Source organism: Corythoichthys intestinalis, chromosome 2, assembly GCF_030265065.1.
Source record: "Corythoichthys intestinalis isolate RoL2023-P3 chromosome 2, ASM3026506v1, whole genome shotgun sequence".
Taxonomy (NCBI): Eukaryota; Metazoa; Chordata; class Actinopteri; order Syngnathiformes; family Syngnathidae; genus Corythoichthys; species Corythoichthys intestinalis.
In genome coordinates this window covers 12745807-12767935 of record NC_080396.1, presented here as the reverse complement: position 1 = coordinate 12767935, position 22129 = coordinate 12745807, and the positions used below count along the sequence as shown (strand labels likewise).

At 38.4% G+C, this 22129-nt stretch overlaps 1 protein-coding gene across 5 annotated transcripts in view; it reads left to right on the top strand.

Moving 5' to 3' along the window:
* The window catches only part of hdac7a (histone deacetylase 7a), a 222547-nt gene that overhangs the window by 85369 nt on the left and 115049 nt on the right, over positions 1-22129 (top strand). For 2 of the 5 annotated variants that reach the window (XM_057823113.1, XM_057823088.1), the window contains exons 1-2: positions 16546-16800; positions 20755-20828. The gene's annotated coding sequence lies outside the window, so the exon portion shown is untranslated. Of the gene's footprint in view, positions 1-16543; positions 16801-20754; positions 20829-22129 lie in introns of those variants that run through there. The other 3 variants (XM_057823103.1, XM_057823096.1, XM_057823122.1) reach the window with 2 other exon arrangements.

Sequence of the window (22129 nt, the reverse complement as noted above, 5' to 3'; positions counted from 1 at the left end):
GGCATTGACTGCCACTGACGGCCATAGACGTTCAATCCGTTTGAAGTGGGAGGGATGGCAGCGAATGAACGAATGCTGCAATCCCTCCCAATTCAAATGGATTGGACATCTACTAGTGATAAACTAATTCCAATTCACACTAGAAGCTTGTTTTTCTGTTAACTAGTTGTTTGTAGAATATCCTAGAATGATTTTCTGACCAATGTATCGATAATCGTTGTATCGCCATATCGTCAGATCATCGTTATCGTGAGCTATGTATCGCAAATCATATCGTATCGTGAGGTATCAAGAGGTTCCCACTCCTACTATCTACCATGGAAGCTGTCTGGAACATAGCCTAATCCAGGATGCTTGATTCAAAGTTCATCTTTGTTGAGATTGGTCCTTTCTTCGAAATATGGCACTAAAAAGCTCAAAAAGGAAAAATAAAACACTGAAGAAATAAAAAAAGTAGTTCATCAGCTTGATGCCTCCAAGCTTTTGCGACGTATTTTGTTACATTTTATGGTACAATTCTAAACTGACTTGCCCGGGCGTTCCTTTTGGTCTGTTCCACTTTTTTTTTTTTTGCTTTAATTTTCCTTTAAAATTTCATGAATAACAACAATAAGGATGACATCTTTGTATTTTTCTGCTAATCATGTGCATTCATGTGACATCCTGCTTCAGACTGTCTCAGTGTCTTCTCAAGCAAGTACTGTATCTCATGATCATCAAATGAGGAGCATGAGAATGAAGCGGGTTTCCCGGAAGGAGCGAACATGTTGAGGTTTAGGGAGGTAAAGCAGGAGGCTTTAACTGAGTCTTGCAGGTGTGACATTTTCAGTGCACCAAAAAACAAGTGTGGATAATTAACTGTTGAGGGCCTTCAAGTTGTTCTGACCACACCCTCATACTCTCTCATGCAAGACAAAAAGATGACAGATTTACAGGCATCTTTGTTTTTCTCTGTTAAACAAAATATATACACACTTCTCTCTTCACCCCCTTTTTCTTCTTGCTCCTATTTTTTCCCCTTTGTGTCTTTCATATGCCCAGTCGACCCCCTCTATTCGGTCTTCTACTTTTTCTTCTCATGCAGCATTCTTTACATTCCTGTTGGCTTCTTAAGGGGAAAGACCCCGCTGGCAGGCCAAGGCCAAACATTATTATAGTGCTCTCAACCTCCCTCTGTTTCCCCCCCGCTTTTCATTTCTTTCTTCCACCTTCTCCTCTAGTCATATTTACATATCAACCCCATCCATCCTGCCCAATTGGCAATGCGATATTATTTTAAGGATACTGTCAATAAAACTTGATTTCCAACAAACTGGAAATAAGGCTAGGTTCAGACCACAGGTCTTAGTGCACGAATCCGATTTTTTGTGTGTTTTTCTGACTTGAGTGAGGCTGAACGGGACAAGTCGGATAGAAGTGGACCATTTCAAATCTGATCTTGGTCACTTTCGTATGTGGTTTAAATCTGAACCAAAATGTGGCGACGGTCTGAACTGTCAAGTCTCCCTAATCGGAATCCATGCAGCAATTACTAGTCCTTCTCAAAAAATTAGCATTTTGTGATAAAGTTCATTATTTTCTGTAATGTACTGATAAACATTAGACTTTCATATATTTTAGATTCATTACACACAACTGAAGTAGATCAAGACTTTTATTTAGGGTTGTTCCGATCATGTTTTTTCGTTTTAGTTTGAGTATTTGCCGATCCCGATATTTCCCGATCCGATTGCTTTTTTTTTTTTTGCTCCCTATTCAATTCCAATCAATCCCGATAATTTTTCCCGATCATATACATTTTGGCAATGCACCAAGAAAAAAATGAATAAAACTCGGACAAATATATACATTCAACATACAGTACATAAGTACTGTATTTGTTTATTATGACAATAAATCCTCAAGATGGCATTTACATCATTAACATTCTTCCTGTGAGAGGGATCCACGGATAGAAAGACTTGTGACTTTGTATATTGTGACTAAATATCGCCATCTAGTGTATTTGTTGAGCTTTCAGTAAATGATACTGTAGCCATGTCAAAATGCATGATGGGAAGTGGAACCATGACTGTGCGTAGTGCTACCAATTCATATATCTTCTCTGCATTGGGAAACAACATAAGGTGTTAAGAAAAAGATCAATTGCTACCTTGCTTCCCCACATTGCTTCCCATGATATTTCTAATCGTAGGGAGAGGGATTGTAAGGCTTTAGCTAATTAAAAAAATGCTCCAAAGGCTGCCAAAATTCACTGTACTCATTTTACGCTCCTTTCACGCGACAATGCGTGAGTGGATCGTGCAGCGCATGCATTAATTGCGTTAAATATCTTAACGTGATACATTTTTTAAAAAATTAATTACCGCCGTTATCGGGATAAATTTGATAACCCTACGTTAAGCCTAAACTAAAGACTCTGGATGAGTGTAACATATTATGTCTGTAACGTTAAATACAATTAGAAAACGATTTAATTAAAATATATATATTTATTTATATATATATTAAAAATAGGCATGGCCGATATTTTTTTGCCGATTCCGATACTTTGAAAATGACGTGATCGGCATCCCGATCGATCGGGACATCTCTACTTTTATTGTTTTATTATTGATGATTTTGGCAAAAAAGTCAAGAAAAACCAAAAATCCCTATCTCAAAAAAATGTGCATATCATGAAAAGGTACTCTAAAGAAGCTACTAACCTAATTATTTCAATCAACAAATTAACTTAGAACCACTGCGAAAGATTCCTGAGGCTTTTAAAAACTCCCAGCCTGGTTCATTACTCAAAATCGCAATCATGGGCAAAACTGCCGACCTGACTGCTGTCCAGAAGGCCATCATTGACACCCTCAAGCAAGAGGCTGAGACACAGAAAGTAATAGAATAGGCTGTTCCCAGAGTGCTGTATCAAGGCACCTCATGGGAACTCTGTGGGAAGGAAAAAGTGTGGCAGGAAACGCTGCACAACCAGAAGAGGTGACCGCACCCTGAGAAAGATTGTGGAGAAGGGCCGATTCCAGACCTTGGGGGACCTGCAGAAACAGTGGACTGAGTCTGGATTAGAAACATCCAGAGCCACTGTGCACAGGCGTGGGCTGGAAATGGGCTACAGGTGCCGCATTCCCCAGGTCAAGTCACTATTGAACCTGAAACAGCGGCAGAAGCGCCTGACCTGGGCTACAGAGAAGCAGCACTGGACTGTTGCTCAAATTTTGCATGTCATTCGGAAATCAAGGTGCCAGAGTTTGGAGGAGGACTGGGGAGAAGGAAATGCCAAAATGCTTGAAGTCCAGTGTCAAGTACCCACAGTCAGTGATGGTCTGGGGTGCCATGTCAGCTGCTGGTGTTGGTCTACTGCGTTTTATCAAGGGCAGGGTCAATGCAGCTAGCTATCAGGAGATTTTGGAGCACTTCATGCTTCCATCTGCTGAAAAGCTTTATGGAGATGAAGATTTCATTTTTCAGCTTGACATGGCACCTGCTCACAGTGCCAAAACCACTGGTAAATTGTTTACTGACCATGGCATTACTGTGCTCAATTGGCCTACCAACTCTCCTGACCTGAACCCCATAGAAATTCTGTGGGATATTGTGAAGAGGAAGTTCAGAGAAACCAAACCCCAGACTGTGGATGAGCTTAAGGCCGCTATGGAAGCAAACACACACAAGGCTGAAAAAGCAGTTTCTACTCTTGCACCCCTCTTTAAAATAAACCCCTCTATTTTAAGTCAAAAGAACTGTTGTGTTTGAAAGAACAATATGTCTATATTCTGCCATAGCAGATTCATGGCGCAATAATCCCCCAAACTATTTTTTAATTTGTCCGTTTTACCCCGGAAACCTCTGTTTACAGACGCCGCGCAACCACTTTTGTTTCAACCTAGCCATAAAAAGAAGGTAAGTAATCGTATTTATTAGGGCTGTCAAACGATTAAAATGTTTAATCGAGTTAATCACAGTTTAAAAATTAATTAATCGTAGTTAATCGCAATTCAAACCATCTATAAAATATGCCATATTTTTCTGTAAATTATTGTTGGAATGGAAAGATGACACAAGACGGATATATACATTCAACATACTGTACATAAGTACTGTATTTGTTTATTATAACAATAAATCACCAAGATGGCATTAACATTAACATTCTGTTAAAGTGATCCATGGATAGAAAGACTTGTGGTTCTTAAAAGTTAAATGTTAGTACAAGTTATAGAAATTTTATATTAAAACCCCTCTTAATGTTTTCGTTTTAATAAAATTTGTACAATTTTCAATCAAAAAAATAAACTAGTACGTCGCCATTGTTGATGTCAATAATTACACAATTCTCATGGTTATAAAATCAGTCGCACCCAAGCGCCAGCAGAGGGCGACAAAACTAAAAAAAAAAAACAAGTAACAAGTGCACATGAACCTGTGCTGTCATTTTAATGTTTGAGCGGGGCATGTGCGTTAATTTGGTCAAATATTTTAACGTGATTAATTAAAAAAATTAATTACCGCCCGTTAACGCGATAATATTGACAGCCCTAGTATTTATTATTTGAAATGTCTGTCATTTTTAGCTTTGAATCATTAATTGATGTTTAATATTTAGTTAAAAAAAAAAAGACGACAAAATTATTCACTCGCATATTTTAAACTTTGAAACAAATTACGTCACAATGAAAAAAAATGGCGTCTGTAAGAAAAGTCACGGATATCTACCTCATAGCTATCGCTTAATTGTTTTTTTTTTTTGTTTTTGTTACTGTCGCATTTTCTCCAATATGTTAGATGATACATAATCGATCCAAACAAAGAAAAATTGAAAAAAAAAAAAATGTTTAAAAGGGTAAATATATGAAAATGACAATCTCGATTACTCCTTGATGTCTGCGATTTCTGCATCGCGACCATCATTATATTACCATGTTTCACCCATAAAATCCCACAACAATCCAGCTGTGACCATTCACAGCTGTGCGTTTATTGGAAATCAAAATGTGATCACCCTGGAATGACGTACAGCCAGCATGCGTAGTCATTTGTTTTGATGCTTCTGTGCATGCGGGTCAGTGTGCTCAGCGCGTGTCGCACTGAGAATTAGTGCACATGCATAATACAGTGGGGCAAATAAGTATTTAGTCAACCACTAATTGTGCAAGTTCTCCCACTTGAAAATATTAGAGAGGCCTTTAATTGTCAACATGGTTAAACCTCAACCATGAGAGACAGAATGTGGGAAAAAAAACAAACTCACATTGTTTGATTTTTAAAGAATTTATTTGCAAATCATGGTGGAAAATAAGTATTTGGTCAATACCAAAAGTTCATCTCAATACTTTGTTATGGAGTTGAGACCTGGAGACTGGGTAGGCCACTCCAGGACATTGAAATGCTTCTTACGAAGCCACTCCTTTGTTGCCTTGGCTGTGTGTTTGGGATCATTGTCATGCTGAAAGACCCAGCCACGTCTCATCTTCAATGCCCTTGCTGATGGAAGGAGATTTTCACTCAAAATCTCTCGATACAGTGCTGCTCAAAAGTTTGTGAACCCCCTCAACATTTTGGAATTTTCTATTATTTCAACCTGATTTCCTAATCAATCAATTCAGTCGTTTTTTTTTTGTTTTTTTAACAGTTGTGTTGTCGAGACTAAATTAAAAAGAGTTTTCATCAACTGATGTAGGTGCAAAATTGAACTGTTTGGTCACAACCAAAACCGCCATGTCTGGCGAAAAGTCAACACTGCATACCACCAAAAGAACCTTCTCCCAACAGTGAAGCATGGAGGTGGGAATGTCAAGATCTGGGCTTGCTTTTCATCCTCAGGACCTGGACAACTCCACATAGTCCAGGGAATCATGAATTCTGAGGAATATTGTCAAATCCTAGAACATAACCTGACGCCATCTGTTTTGAAGTTAAAGCTTGGCAGAAGGTGGATCATGCAACATGATAATGATCCAAAGCATTCCAGCAATACAACCAAGGAATGGCTGAAAAAGAAGAAGATTCGTGTTCTGGACTGGCCCAGTCAAAGTCCTGACCTAAATCCCATTGAAATGCTGTGGCGGGACCTGAAGCGAGCAGTTCATGCCAGACGCCCATCAAACCTCTCTCAACTGACTGCGTTCTGCAAGGAAGAATGGGCAAAAATCCCCCAAAGTAGATGTGAGAGGCTGATTAGTCACTACAGAAACCGTTTGGTTGAGGTAATCTCTGCAAAAGGAGGCGCAATATCCTATTAACTGAAGGGGTTCACATACTTTTGCACACATGATATCTGAGTTTTTCTTAAATCAACCACTTTTGTTAAATAAAGAATGACAATATAACTATTTCTTTTGTTTCAGTCCATTATTTGGAATGTCAGTATTGTGGATTTGGGTATAACTTAACATTTAATAAGGTTATTTTAGTTTTTTTTACAAAAAATCTGACCATCGCTATGGGGTTCACAAACTTTCGAGCAGCACTGTACATGGCCCCATTCATTCTTTCCTTTACACAGATCAGTTGTCCTGGTCCCTTTGCAGAAAAACAGCCCCAAAGCATGATGTTTCCACCCCCATGCTTCACAGTGGGTATGGTGCAATTCAGTATTCTTTTTTCCTCCAAACAAGAGAACCTGTGTTTCTACCAAAAAGTTTCATCTGACCATAACACATTCTCCCAGTCCTCTTCTGGATCATCCAAATGCTCTCTCGCGAACCGGAGACGGGCCTGGACGTGTCATTTCTTCAGCAGTGGGACACGTCTGGCAGTGCAGGATTTGAGTCCTTGGCGGCGCATTGTGTTAGCCTTTATTACTGTGATCCCAGCTCTTTGTAGGTCATTCACTAGGTCCCCCCCGTGGGGTTCTGGAATTTTTGCTCCCCGTTCTTGTTATCATTTTGACACCACGGGGTGAGGAGGGAGTTGAAAGTCCGTGTTGCCCAATGACAGCCCCAAAGCATCACTGCTCTAGAGGAGATCTGCATGGAGGAATAGGCCAAAATACCAGCAACAGTGTGTGAAAAGCTTGTGAAGAGTTACAGAAAACATTTTGCCTCCGTTATTGCCAACAAAGGGTACATAACAAAGTATTGAGATGAACTTTTGGTATAGACTAAATACTTATTTTCCACCATGATTTGCAAATAAATTCTTTAAAAATCAAACAAATGTGATTTTCTGTTTTTTTTCCCCACATTCTGTCTCTCATGGTTGAGGTTTACCCATGTTGTTGAATTAGTGGTTGAGTAAATACTTATTTGCCCCTCTGTACTTGAACGCGATCAATTGACAAAGGCTGCCTGAATTCGCACCCCAAAAAAACTGATATGAAAAAAAATAAAATAAAATCGAAATTATGCATAAACACCTGCAATATGAACCTAGCCTAAGATCCACTTACTTCACTGCTTCCAATAACCAAAGTTGTCAGCACTTCCCATGGCTTGTTGCAACAAATGGGAGGCGATGCATTAGAGAACAGTTGACCACAACCTGCCTCAAATTGGCTAACGGAATGACTGTTCTCTTTACCAATCGCTCATAAATTCAATTAAATTTACTTTAGAATAACTCAATAGTAAAGGAAATGTATTAACTACATGTTTGTGGAAAATACGAAATACTTGTCGTGTGTATGTGCCTATTTTTGTGTGTGTCCCTCTCTCCCTGTGGGCGGTTGCTTGCTGCACTACTTTTCTGTCACCATGTGGTTTTGTTATTTTCAGCTTGAAACCGGATGTGATTCAGACTTCATGGCAGATTGTGTAATTGAATGGACTGAGCGTGTGTGTATACATGCACATATACGTACATACATTACTGAGAATGTAGCGCCGCACTCCTACGCAAGGAGGTGTTCGAAGGAAGTAACTTGGTTTCCCCCGTGGCGCAGGGACACCTGAAACCAAGTCAATGTGTCGCAGGCACCTTAGTGAGGTAGACAGACACGCAATTTGGTTTCACTATTTCTCAGATACATCACCCTGAGAACTAGCTTACGGTTAGATCGGAAAAGAGGATGAAAAGAAAGCAAATGGTTGTTGCTTTGCGCAAACAAAGAACAGTTTAAAGCGAGGGAAAACATTGAGAAGTGTGGGTGAGACTCACAATAAATTGAACAGCCGGTCTTGTTAAAATATTTTTATATTTTAGTGCTCATGCAATGTTAAATTTGCTGTCAACACAAAAATGCCTTAAGGTAAGCTTTTTTCCACCCACTTCAATGCCTTGCGTCCCAGTACTCCATTCCGTTTTTGCAAACGTGTACTTAGGCTTTGTAAAACTTGAAAGAGTACATCATGGGTGTGGGAACATGCAATACAAGCTACTGGGCCACACGTTAAAAAGCTTCTGTTTAGAAATCTGGAAAAGGTTGAATATCGGCAAAACTATAAGCGGATTTTAAGGGGGGCAGGCCCCCCTGGTGGCCGAAAGTGTCATTGCATGAAACTGACATTCCTATACAGTGGTGCCTCCACATACGATAGCTTCGACACACGATCTTTTCGACATCCGACGTAAAATTTGACACGCCACTTGTTTCTACATCCGACGACATGCTCGAAATACGACAACATGACAGCGCCGCTAAAGAACCCACGGCGGATTTTCTTGTGTGAGAAATCAACACAGGTTTCAGTTGGTGAAACAAGGAAAAAAGTGACGCTTACCTTTGAAATGAAGATGCAAATTAAAGATGTCCCGATCGATCGGGTCCGATCAAGTCATTTTCAAAGTATCGGAATCGGCAAAAAAATATCGGACATGCCTTTTTTAAATATATATATTTCTTAATTAAATCGTTTTCTAATTGTATTAACATTACAGACAAAATGTCTTACACTCATCAAAAAAAGTAAGTGTGATTTTTGGATAGATGACTGATGAGAGCTGCCAACTGTTGTGGAACAGTGCTTAATTTGTAAATCATAAGGTGCCGGAACGCAAAGTACATATGACAGCGCAGGGATGACGGCACGTGGACAGGTCCCGGAACATATTGTAATAGCAGAATAGGGAAATAGAAAGGAGAGGAGTGAATGATGGCTTCCTTCACTTTATTGTGGCAACAGTTAAATAACAAATAACAAAAATAACAGCGGACTGCTGCAACATGCGACCGCCAACTTCGCTCTCACGCCGCACTCTTCCCACTACGTCACCACTCTGTTGTCCGATGGCCCCTTCAGGGGCCCGCACACAGTTACGGACATTACATTATGCAGAAAATGGTGCTGAAAACAAAACGCAAATGCCCACTTGCCATGCTGTGGGACTTTCCTTTTTTTCTTTCTTTTCTATGTGCTTTTCTGACTCGTTTTGAACCATCTTCCTTCTTTTTGGCATGTTGAAATACCGTTTGATCCTGGCTGCTTGCTCCCAAGATGCCGCAAATTTCAAGTTTTTTCTTTTTAATGTCAGAAGTGTGATTGGTTGGTCCAGCTTCTCAGTGCACCAACAAATCTCCGACTCTTTCATATGACGTTAATTTTCATAAACTACATGCAATTCTTGGGATTTGTTGTGTAAATGAATTTATGCATATTATTTTTTTATTTTATACTGTAATGTCCTAACTGCGTGAAATATTCTGATATAATGTTTTTCGAGGCACCCTGAAGTGCACGCAACGTTACTCTTGTTTTGGTCACGTGACGCGGGAGTGTGATAGAGGGGCACAGGCTCTAGCTATCGCTCCGCACAGCCTGCCCAGAGCCCCAAGCTGTGTTCGTACTGTTAGCTCCATGTGTTAATAAAGAAACAAAGTTGTCAGCACGTAGTGTGTTCGATACGTTTGTCAACAAAAAGCTCATAACAAGACACTATGCACGATCCGTATAAGAGACGCTGGGATTGGAGAGCTGTGAGTAGTAGTAGGCGAGGGGGAGATGAGCGAGAAGCAAAACTTTGCGGTCGAATGTGGCGGCAGTCCGCTATTATTTTGTTTTCTTATTGTTGCCGCAATAAAGTGGAGAAAGCCATCAACGACTCATCTCCTTCTTTCCCCCCAACGTTTTTATATTATTATTTTATATGCACGAGAGCTGCCGGATCTGCCAAAATGAACATAAAGTCTGATTATTATTTTTTCTAAACAGTGTCATCAGATAGACAAAAACATAAAATTATGTGCAAATGCTGCATCTTCAAATCATAAAAATAATAACAGCCTATATCTTACCAATCTTGTAATCTCGATAGGTCTTGTCTCCTTTCCATGTCAGGTAGTCTAGGCACATTGTTTGCATCCTGATTAGCGTCTGGCTAATACATGTTAGGTCCAACATAAAATTCCAACCTCCTCTTCTTCCTCCAACTCTTCAAAAATTTGGATCTCCTCCCTTGCGCTCAATCTATCGCTTATATCACTGTTTGAATCATTGTTTGAAGGGCTTTGTATGGCAGCCGTATGGAGCGCTGCCATCGCTGTTCTCGGTGTGACGTATCACCTCCGGGTTCGTCCCCTTTCAGGCTCGAACTTCGGAAACGCGATTATTTTGTCAAATATACAACATATAAATTATTTTTTCATGCTTTATTTGTTGGACAATGTTTAATTACTTTAATTGTGACCCTATTTGGCATGTTATGAAATTCCTTCACATTTGGTCTTTAAGAACTTATTCGACACAAAACGCCTATTGTCCGCGCAGTTGATTGTGCTCTCAAGAAAACGAAAGTATTATCATAACCACACTGACCTCTCTCACTGTGACGTCAGCTCCGCGGTGCGTTCAGATACAGCAAAAAAAGTCTGCCACATTAAAATCCGATTCGTTACATTATTTACAGGAATGATGATTAATTATTATTCTTATTTTTATATTATTCCGATTTTTATTTATAACTTATTTGTTTTGCTATGTCTAATTGCCATTTGCAATAGTACCAGCAGTATTTATTGAGGATTTAGTTCAGGTTTTTGACCTGTGGAACGAATTAATGGAATTTTAATGTATTCTTATGGGAAAATCCTGCTCGACTTACGACCATTTCGACTTACAAACAAGGTCCTGGAACGAATTAACTTTGTATGTAGAGGTACCACTGTATATATAAAAGTTGTAAAGCAATAAAACTGCAACAAATATGAATGACATTAACAAAAAGATATTTTTATAATGAGTCAAAATAATTTTTTCATACAGATCATGTGACTAGCACCTTAGATGGTCATTTGCTTTGCATATAATCCCCCCCCCCCAAAAAAAAATTGTATAGTTAGTGTAGGTGTTCAATGTAGTTCTTGTTTTTGTTTGTGTTTTGCTTTCTTCTCTTGTGTTTCTTTTCTTCTGTTCCCTCATAATCCCCTCCTGTTAGCTGCTTTGTCATAATAAACGAGGTATGTTGAATGATCACAATGAGAGTATGTCATGCTCAATGTGAAACATTAAAACTGTTCAGACCAACTGGGCACTTAGACTTCCATTCTCCGTGTCAAACAGCTGAACAGGACAGGTTTAAAGAAGAAGAAAAAAAAAATTAGGGGAGGGCAAATTTTTTTTTCAAATGATTTTTTTCTTTGCTTGAAAATATTTTTTTTTGATTGAAGCAACTTTTTGGGGGATTGAATGATTTAGAAACAAATGTCCTACCCATAATATGGCCCAAATGAAAAAAGAATAGCTTTAATCAAAAAAACTTTTTCAATGAAAAATTAAGTGTTCAAATGCAATTTTTTCAAACTCAAATATTTTTTCCCATTCAAAAACGTTTTCAATTATTGATTTTTTTTCTTTTTTGATTGAAGTGATTTTTCTTTTCGAAAAAGAATATATTTTTATACTATTTATATAAATATTTATTTTTTGATTGAATAAGAAAGACAAAAATATCCTAGCCAAAATGTGGCCCAGACACATATCGACATGTTGTGGCCCCCTGCCCCAAAAGTCAAACTCCGCCTGTGGGCAAAACAGCAAAAATAATGCAAATATAGCAGATGTGACGCAACACTCAATCCTGTTGCCACTAAACCGTTAGTTAGAATAGTCCTGGTGTCATTAAGCACTTACTTTCCATATTTGTCTGCCTGAGTCTCCAGCAAAAGTTCAACGAAAAGGAATTAGGCCAGCAGTCTACCTTATGAATGAAATGAACAAAAAAAGATTTTTATATCGGGTCTAAATTGTTTTTCGAACAGATCGTGTGACTAGCACATTAGACGGTCATTTGCTTTGCATATCATTAAAAAAAAAAAAAAAAAAAAAAAAAAAAAGATTTTTTTAATGAATGAAGCATTTTTTAGGGGATTGAATGATTTAGATACTACGGAGCCCCCCGGGTGCCAGGATAGAAAAAATAAAAAATCATAGCTAATCTGTACCCACAGTTTACTAATCTGTGGGTACAGTTTAGTAATCTGTACCCACAGATTAGTAAACTGTACCCACAGTTTAGCAATCTGTACCCACAGTTTACTAATCTGTACCCACAGTTTACTAATCTGTACCCACAGTTTAGCAATCTGTACCCACAGTTTAGCAATCTGTACCCACAGTTTACTAAACTGTACCCACAGTTTACTAATCTGTACCCACAGTTTACTAATCTGTACCCACAGTTTAGCAATCTGTACCCACAGTTTAGCAATCTGTACCCACAGTTTAGCAATCTGTACCCACAGTTTACTAAACTGTACCCACAGTTTACTAATCTGTACCCACAGATTAGTAAACTGTACCCACAGTTTAGCAATCTGTACCCACAGATTAGTAAACTGTACCCACAGTTTAGCAATCTGTACCCACAGATTAGCAATCTGTACCCACAGTTTAGCAATGACCCGGTAACAGTAGTCACCAATGTTTGGCGGGGACTCCGAGTCCAAACGCCGAGGGACCGACCGAGAAACCATCTGCACCATTTGCCCTCGGCGAACAAAGGGGTTTTAAAAGGTAACTATTGCACGTTTTCTTTGGTAGGCGTCTTTCAGGTGTCATCAATCAATATGGCATGTTGTGTTTGCACATTTTCTGTGCTGCTGTCGTGTCCGTGCGTGCTTAATTCAAGTAGTGTTCATTTGTCAGTTACCTATTTTTAGTAGCCGTATTAGCGGCTACTAACACACAACATGCCATATTGATTGATGACACCTGAAAATGTAGACGGCTACCAAAGAAATTGTGCAATAGTTACCTTTTAAAACCCCTTTGTTCGCCGAGGGCAGAAGGTGCAGGTCCCTCGACGTTTGGAGTCCCCGCCAAACACTGGTGACTACCGTTTCCGGGTCATTGCTAAACTGTGGGTACAGATTAGTAAACTGTGGGTACAGTTTAGTAAACTGTGGGTACAGTTTAGTAAACTGTGGGTACAGATTAGTAATCTGTGGGTACAGATTGCTAAACTGTGGGTACAGTTTACTAATCTGTGGGTACAGATTAGTAAACTGAGGGTACAGATTAGTAAACTGAGGGTACAGTTTAGTAAACTGAGGGTACAGATTAGTAAACTGTGGGTACAGATTGCTAAACTGTGGGTACAGATTGCTAAACTGTGGGTACAGATTAGTAAACTGTGGGTACAGTTTAGTAAACTGTGGGTACAGATTGCTAAACTGTGGGTACAGATTGCTAAACTGTGGGTACAGTTTACTAATCTGTGGCTACAGTTTAGTAATCTGTGGGTACAGATTACTAAACTGTACCCACAGATTAGTAAACTGCGGGTACAGATTAGCTATGATTTTTTATTTTTTCTATCCTGGCACCCGGGGGGCTCCGTAAGATACAAATGCCCTACCCATAATATGGCCCAAACACAAAAAGGATTGCTAAAATCAAAGAAAACATTTTTAAATGAAAAATTAAGTGTTCAAATGCAAATTTTTGAGTCTCAAATATTTTTATGCATTCAAAAACTTTTTTTCTATGATCAAAATTTTTCTTTTTTTTTTTTTGATTGAAATGATTTGTCTTTTGAATTTTATTTATTTATTTTTGTAATAAGCAACTGTTTTTTTGATTAATTAATAATGACACAAATGTCCAAGCCACAATGTGGCCCAAACGCAGAACATTACTTCAATCAAAAAAGTTGCTTCAATCAAAAAAATTGGCTTCAATAAAAATAAAAAAAAAAATCCCACATTCAAACACATTTTTAAAAAAAAATAAAGTGACTCCTTTTTAATTGAAAAAATATATTTTGATTGAAGCACCTTTTTTTTTTTTTTTGTATTGAACCAACTTTTCTTATTTGATCGAATCATAAAGACACAAATCTACTTCGATATGGCTCCGCCCAAGGAATACAATTTCTGACTGAGGTAACTACATTGGCACGACACCGACGGGCATACCATATTCAATGGATGATGATCTTGTTGAAAAGTATAGCTGTCCTGCCAGCAGCCTGATTTAGAGTTCCCCTCAAGAATGATGGGAAACAACAACAACAACAAAAAAACACTAAGTGTTTATCAGTTGTATTTAAATGTAATGTACCTACCTCGGCCAAACTTTGTGTTTTGGGGATTTATCCAACGGATGTATTAATAACCAAAAAAAAAAGAGAAAATTGTTAGACTTTGGGTTACTGCGTGCACGAAGAGTGGTTGCCTTAAACTGGAAGAACATGGAACCTCCCTCGCTAAGACAATGGATTAAGGAACTTTCGCAAAACATAGGAATGAAAAGACTGACCTACATCGCTCAAGGAAAACAAAAAGAATTTGAAAAACTATGGGACATATACATGTAAATTGTATTAACAGTCTGAGACCTCAGAATGTAATTATGTCTTCTATATACTGAAGTAGTTTTCATTTTTGTCTTTGGAAGCTGTGTGAATGCGTGTGTGAATGTGACTTAGAGCAGGGCGGTAAACCGAAAATTTACCGTCACCGAAATTCTTCACGATGACCGACGTAATTTTGACCATGTCGGCAAATTCGGTAATTTAATGAAACAAGAAAATATAGTCTTTTCATCCCGCTTTGACTCTGTGTTGTTCGGCTATGTTCATTCCCCTTTAAGAAAGCAGACAGTGTGCTTACGTATGGAGTCACGTGGTTTTCAGGAAGCCAAACAAACAGAAGCCCGGTAGGCTCACGCCAGCGGCTAACACTACAAGTAAACGGGATGAAGTCGGGCTTAAGTTAGCTTTGCCAAACTTTCACCCGACATTAAGTAAACTCTTGGCGGGTTCCAGACGGGCTTTCACCCGCTGTCCTCCCTGGTTCTCGCGATTTCAAGAGAGGATGCTTTCAGTGCTTTCTTCTGGTAGCCAAGCCACAGGCTAACGCTAGCGGCTAACAGCGGCTACAAATGAACGTGAAAGAGTCGGATAGGCTCTAACCTTGTCGAAACGGCTGAAATTAATGAGTGGACTGGGCACGGACTTCATGTAGCAATCATTATGTCGCGTTATTTGGCATCTCTGTGCGATTTCTCTGAAACCTTTATGATGGTAAAGCACTCAGCATAAAGTATAATCCAACAGTGAAGCCTATATATAATATGATAGTTTAATGGCCACAGCTATTTTTCTGTGTGTGTTTGCTTTACTCTGCCATCATAAAACCTTAAATATTTCATTGGCATCAGAGCAATACAGCTTTAATCTGGTTGTGTCTGTGTGGGGGGGTACATGTATTGAAAAATGTTTCGGGAAAAAAAACCTGAAACCTTGACGTAAACACTTGTGTTGAATAATTATGTCACAGCAGCCATTACCAATAAGTTGTCTGAAGTGTACTGTTAAAGCTGCAAGTCATTTGTGTTGGAATGACATCTTTGCACAGTCGTCATATTGATTTTTATAATGTTCTACATTTTTCAAGTCATACAAGCTGTCATAAATGTTCACACTAGAATTCTTATTGTTTACAAGATTTTTTTTAACACTTAATGTTTAGACTGCATGTGCAATTGTTAAATTGAAAGCTGGTAAATAAATTTAACGAGAAACGGTTAATTTGTATTCCATGCATTGATTCAAAATTTCAAATTATATAACAGTCCGCTTGGGCGAATTTATCGTCATTTATCGTTATCGAGGTAAATCTGCTCAATTTATCGTGAAGGCCATATCGCCCAGCCCTAGTATGTGCATGAGATTTTTTATTTATGTATTTATTTATTTATTTATTTAACTTAATTGGGTTGTAATATATGACCTCCTTGTGGTCTTCATGTTTTGAATTTTGAGTTCTTGTCCTTTTTTTCCCAAAATAATAAAAAAATGGAATTAAAAAAAACAAAAAAACACCCATTTTCAACTTATTATTATAAATATTCTTTTAACTTAATTTTATTGCTGACACTGCGTTTCGGGGTCATCAACATGTTGTGCCCCCCTGCCCCAGACATCAAACTCCGCCTATGGTCCAATCCCTTTTTGAAGTAGGAGTGCTCCCCTCCCTGTTCAAAAGAATTGGACGCCTTTCGCCGTCAATGGTAAAAGAGGAGTTAATTGAACATTAGACTGCAAAGAGATGTGCGCTGATTGGCTGTCACGTACATCCAATTGGAACGTGTCATAGAAGAAAACAATGATCCCGGTCCGCGTCGAATCGAGGCTATTTTTGGTGAAGCCCGCCTTGCTCGTTTTCTATTTCTGTCAGCAGGAGTGTGACGGAGGCGGAGGAGGAGAAGGAGAAGGGGGGACGTACCGGAGGGGCCGGACTTTCTTTCAGCAACTTCGCCGCGACAACTCTCTTTTCTTCCTCCTCCTCGGCTCCGTCGTAAAGGCTGCTGACACCAGCACTGCCACCTCCGGTTCAGGTTTGCCGCGGATGTACGGACTTTTAAGTGGATTAACCGCAACGAGTTTTGGATTCACACGGTTCAAATGTTGCCTTCCAAGGTAGGATATGTTGTGAGAACAGCTGGAAGTTAGTTCGCTTTCTTTCTCCTTTTGCTCGGCGACGTAGTTTGGGAGTTGCAAACTGTTTGAACGCGAGGAGGCACACAGGTGTTTTCACCCGCAGCTTGTGAGCCATTCAATGACATGTCGAAGTGTCGGGTTTTATAGAATTTCTAGACTTTTATGCAATTAACCCGATAATCACCAAAAGCAGATAAGTATGCAGTGTTTTTTTTTTTTTTTTTTTTTTTTAGCGTTTGGAGTTGAATACCATGAAATATACTCATTGTTTCCCCATCACTGCTGGTTTGGGTTTTGTGTATAGTAAGGCAGCTTTCTTTGTGTTGGCCCAGCAATACCTGCACAAACATTGTGTAATTCATTCATTCATTCCTATCCGGGGTTAAATATTAGACTAGTATTGTGTCTATTTGCATCACCGCGGTGCATAATGGCGAGTATAACAACACCTCATAACTTTTATAAGCATTGGTTGGCTGTAGGGCTGTCCCAACCGACTAATTTCCTCCCGATTAGTCAGCCAACTATTTTTACGATTAGTCGACTAATCTAATAATTTCATTTTATTATTGTTTTTTATTTTGAAATTTTTGTTGAAGGTTATTAATACACAAAAAACATTTTGGAACACCTAAATTCTTTATTAGCGTATAAATAAATAACAAATATCAATAATAAATCACAAACAGTGAGGTCAAATTAACTAGTGCCAAAGAAATGTAAACGGAAACACTGTGACTTCACCTTTTTAACAGGAGTCAAAACAATTCTTGCTCTTTTTGTGGTATGTTGTCATTATCTATATTGTTATAAATGTTAAAATGAATTGCAATGTCCCGGACAACTATTTTCAGAATACTTTGCGTGAGTTCAGATGCCCATCCTGGTGTGGATTCCACATTTTTTGGGGAGGGGAAAAACTGTTCAATTTTTGTTTGTTTTAATTTGAAAATAGATAAAGCAGAGGGCACACTGAAATATTACCACAATTATTTTAAATGAAAGGCACACATAGTCATGAGATATATATTATGGCAGAAAACACAGACAAGACTGAAAAAGCCGTGTCTGCTCTTGCACTCCTTTTTTCAAGAAACTGCTGTATTTTAAGCCAAAACAAATGTTGTGTTTGATACAACAATACAGTGGGGAGAACAAGTATAGAGAACAATACTTGTTCTCCCCACTGTATGTCTACAGTATATGCTGCCATAGCAGATTGATGGCGCATTAAACCCCCAAACTATTTTTAATTTGTCCGTTTTACCCTGGAGACCCCCGTTTACAGACGTCGCGCAACAGCTTTTGTTTCAACACAGCCATTAAACAACGGTAATTAATTATATTTATCATTCAAAATATCTGTCATTTTAGCTTAGAATCATTAATTGATGTCTAATATTTCGTAAAAATAAATAAATAAATAAAATAGTGATTCGCTCGCATCTTTTAAACTTTGAAACAAATTACATCGCAATGAAAAAAATGGTGTCTGTAAAAAAGTCACGGATATCTACCTCATAACTTTCACTTAATTTTTTTTTTTTTTTTTGTTATTCTCGCATTTTCTCCGATATGTTAGATGATAAATAATGAATCCAACATTGCGACCCTTGTTATATTACCATGTTTCACCCATAAAATCCCTCCAAAAATCCGGCTGTGGCCATTCACAGCTGTGTCTTGACACTCAGTGATACATGCGACATGGAGTTTTTGGATCGAAACAAGGTAAGTACACGATAATATCTCGTTAAAGTCATGGTGTCTGTAATTCTGCTCTCGCGTGCGCTCACCCTCAGGTAGGGTTTTTCTGTTTATAAAAAAAAAGAAAAGAAAAGAAAAAAAATGCCATCCTGTCCAAAATTTTTCTTCCCCCAGAAAATTGAGATTTTAAGCTTTCCAATGATGTATCACACATTCATATCGGACAATTTTGAAATTTGGCCAAATTGGGTGTCTCAGAGCGGAACTTCAAGTCACCTGAGTGTTTTCCGCCATATACATTTCCCCCCCCCAAGTGGGAGCTTCCATGATACCATTACATACAATCTGCATGCTGTGTACAGAGATGTCGAGATTAGGCATGTGCCGGTTACCGGTTTCACGGTAACCGGCTGTTTCAAAACCACAAAAATTTTCCGTCAGACCGTAGTACGGTATTTGCTATTTTTTATGTGTCAAAAATGCAGGCAGAAGTGGCTTGGCGCAGCAGCGCTCACCCCCTCCTGTTTGTTGCTATGTGTGAAAGTGACGCTATTGGCTGGACAGCCAGTGGACCCAAAAACAAATACTCCAAAGATAAGGCGTACTTTTCTTCAATTTATTGAGCTATCAAATCGTGGTAAGTGGAATATACAAAATGAATACATTTAAAATGTACAATTGTATTTTTCCATGTGTGAGTAGCTTCAACAGATTAGCACCATGAAAAAGTTCGCCAAAAACAAAACACATTTTCCTTTCAAATTCAATATAAAAACTAACTAAAAGCTTACAAAGACGAATGTTAACCTAGGCTTAACTGGGAGAGCAACTTCGTCGAGTGTTACAGCCGCAGAGTGAGAAAACAAGCTTGATTCGCTTGAATGAAGGGGAAAAGGGGATAGCATCAAAGATCGCTAATTGCGAAAGATGCTCTTGCCCTTAGCACAAATCCACGTTCGCTGGATCAAGGAGAGGTCTCACTCCCAATGTTTTTTAGATGAAACCTTTCCACAACAATATTTACACTTTAAACTAACGTATACATTTTTAACTAACTTATAAACTTATGAATTCTTTGTTTTTTAACACATAGGCATGACATCATGTAGACTAGAGCTGACACAGTGGCTGAAAATGGCGAAACTTCACTTGAGCTTTTCCACCTTCAAAAAAAAGTCATGCAGTAGAATTTTTTAAAATTTTTATTCAGAAGTGTTTTTACTTTTTTATAGAAATTATTTTGTTCTTGCTCTCATCTTGAGCAACTTGAGCTGTGGCTGTGGGTATAGTCTATAAGTTATATTTATTTTAATTTTATTTAAAACATTAGGTTTTTTTAAATTGATAATTTATTTTGACAATATATTCATGTTCCAATTTGCAACTATGTTCTGAAAAAAAAAATCATGTTCAATGGAATTTTTTTTTTTTTTAACCCATACATCTCAAAATAACACATTTTGGAGCTATAATTGCAATACCGTGATACCGTGGTATTTTTGCCCACGGTTATCGTACTGTCAAAATCTCATACCGGCACGTGCCTAGTTGAGATGTACAGCTTTCAGGAGCAGCAGCAGAGTACGTTAAAAACGTGAAGTACGTTGGGAAAAAAACTTAATGATGCACGTTGATACGACACACATTAAGGCAACTTCAATTTTTAAAAAATCGTTAGATAATTGTATGGACTTACAATCCGCTAGCTTGTTGTTTCTTGTTGTCTTCCAAAATTACACCTAGGTGACGGCGCTCCAAGTGTTCGTTCATAGCCGACGTGCTACTGTTGTATGCGAGCTCAGCTTAGCAAAAAGTACACACAGTGGCACCCTCCATATTTTTCTTGAAATAATTCCAGGCTCTGGCCAATCTGGTCCACTTTTGTGGCTTTATGCCGCTTTCACCGCGAGCATCACGAGCGCCCGCCATTCTAAACTTTATCCGCATGTCATTTAAAAAAAAAAAAAAATGACGGTATGCATTGCCCGTCGACGCATTTACGTCATCGATGACGCCAACTAGTCGGGACAGCTCTAGTTGGCTGTCTGTCAACAGCAAGACAGCCAACAGCAACTTGAAACCTTTTATTTTTTTGTTTTAACCGTAGGCGACAGTAGTTCAGGGTTACTAAGTGAATACACTGACATCTTTGACATTTTCAACATTCTTTAGTTGTATTTGCATGTGATGTGCAGTTCACCTTGTATTCTGTGTTTGTCCCCACAGATGGAATCAGCACCCAATGCGAACATCATAAAGCTATAAAGAAGGGCAATCCAACATTTTTCATCAGGTGGCAGGTAGGTTTATGACCGTTACAGACCAATGACTATGATTTTTCTCTTGAGCTCATTTAAAACTGTTTGTCAAAACAGTTTGTCATTAAAACATTTCTCGACATTGGAACGTTGACGTGGAAAAATGCCACAAGTCCATATTAAACCCCCTCAGGATGACATCTTGACCTCTTTAGTTTTTTTTTTCTAAACATATTGCTTTGAGAGTCTCTTTCACGCCTCTGGTGACAGCACTTTTTCCAGCAGGCACGATGATCTAAGTGGTTAGATTGTGGGGGAAAGGCAGTAAAAGCACAGAACAGGTGTTGGTCTATTTGGAAAGACGGATGTCGCTCGCTCTGTTTTTCATTTGAGAGTGCATGAAGTGATGTCTGCTGTCTATTAAGTGTGCAATAACATGTGTCAAGGTTAACTGCAATGCACATTCCAAATATTCTGGAGTCATTATTAGTTTTTGTTAGGGGTGTAACGGTACACAAAAATCTCGCTTCGGTACGTACCTCGGTTTTGAGGTCATGGTTCGGTTCATTTTCGGTACTATAAGAAAACAAAATGCGAAATATAAATGTGCTAGTTCTTTATTACACATCTTTGTGCTTTCAACAATAGGAACATTAGCCTATACAAAGCTAGAATTCTGCTCAGAAAGTAGCGGGTATTTATAGATAATCCAACAACAATTTGCCTTTCAGACCCCGTGTATTGGTCAGCTTTCTTTCTGAAAGAAAGACGAAAAAAGAAGTCCTGTGCTAAAGAGAAAAGCAATCCCAATGACAAAGATTTTAACATGTATTTTACAAATGAAATTCCTCAATGAATCTTTTTTTTTTTCTTATGAACTGTTTTCAAAAGCTTTATTGGTGGATTTTCTCAAGTAAAAGCGCCACACAGAAATTAATAAATTTAATACACAGATTCTGCTTACACAATTATTCTTATCATTTAATTACAAGTGTTTTAGCTCATTTCAATTTATTTTATTTGATTGGGCTATTATTTATTTTATTATGTGTGTATATTTTACAACTGTGATGTAGTATTCATTTATATTGTATATTTTATGTTGTATAACTTTAGTTCCTATATGAATATTAGTTCCTACTTGTTTTGTTGTGGTAGGAGGGTTTTGTATTGAACACGGGGCCGTGTTGGTTATTATTATAGCAGAGAAGACAGCAGTAAATCAACAAAGACAAGTCAACTGTGCCCCGATCGACCACTCAAGAGATCTGATGGACTCAAAAAGTAGTTTACGATTGCATATTAGTTTGAAAATCGACCGGATCCACCGTATTTCTACACGA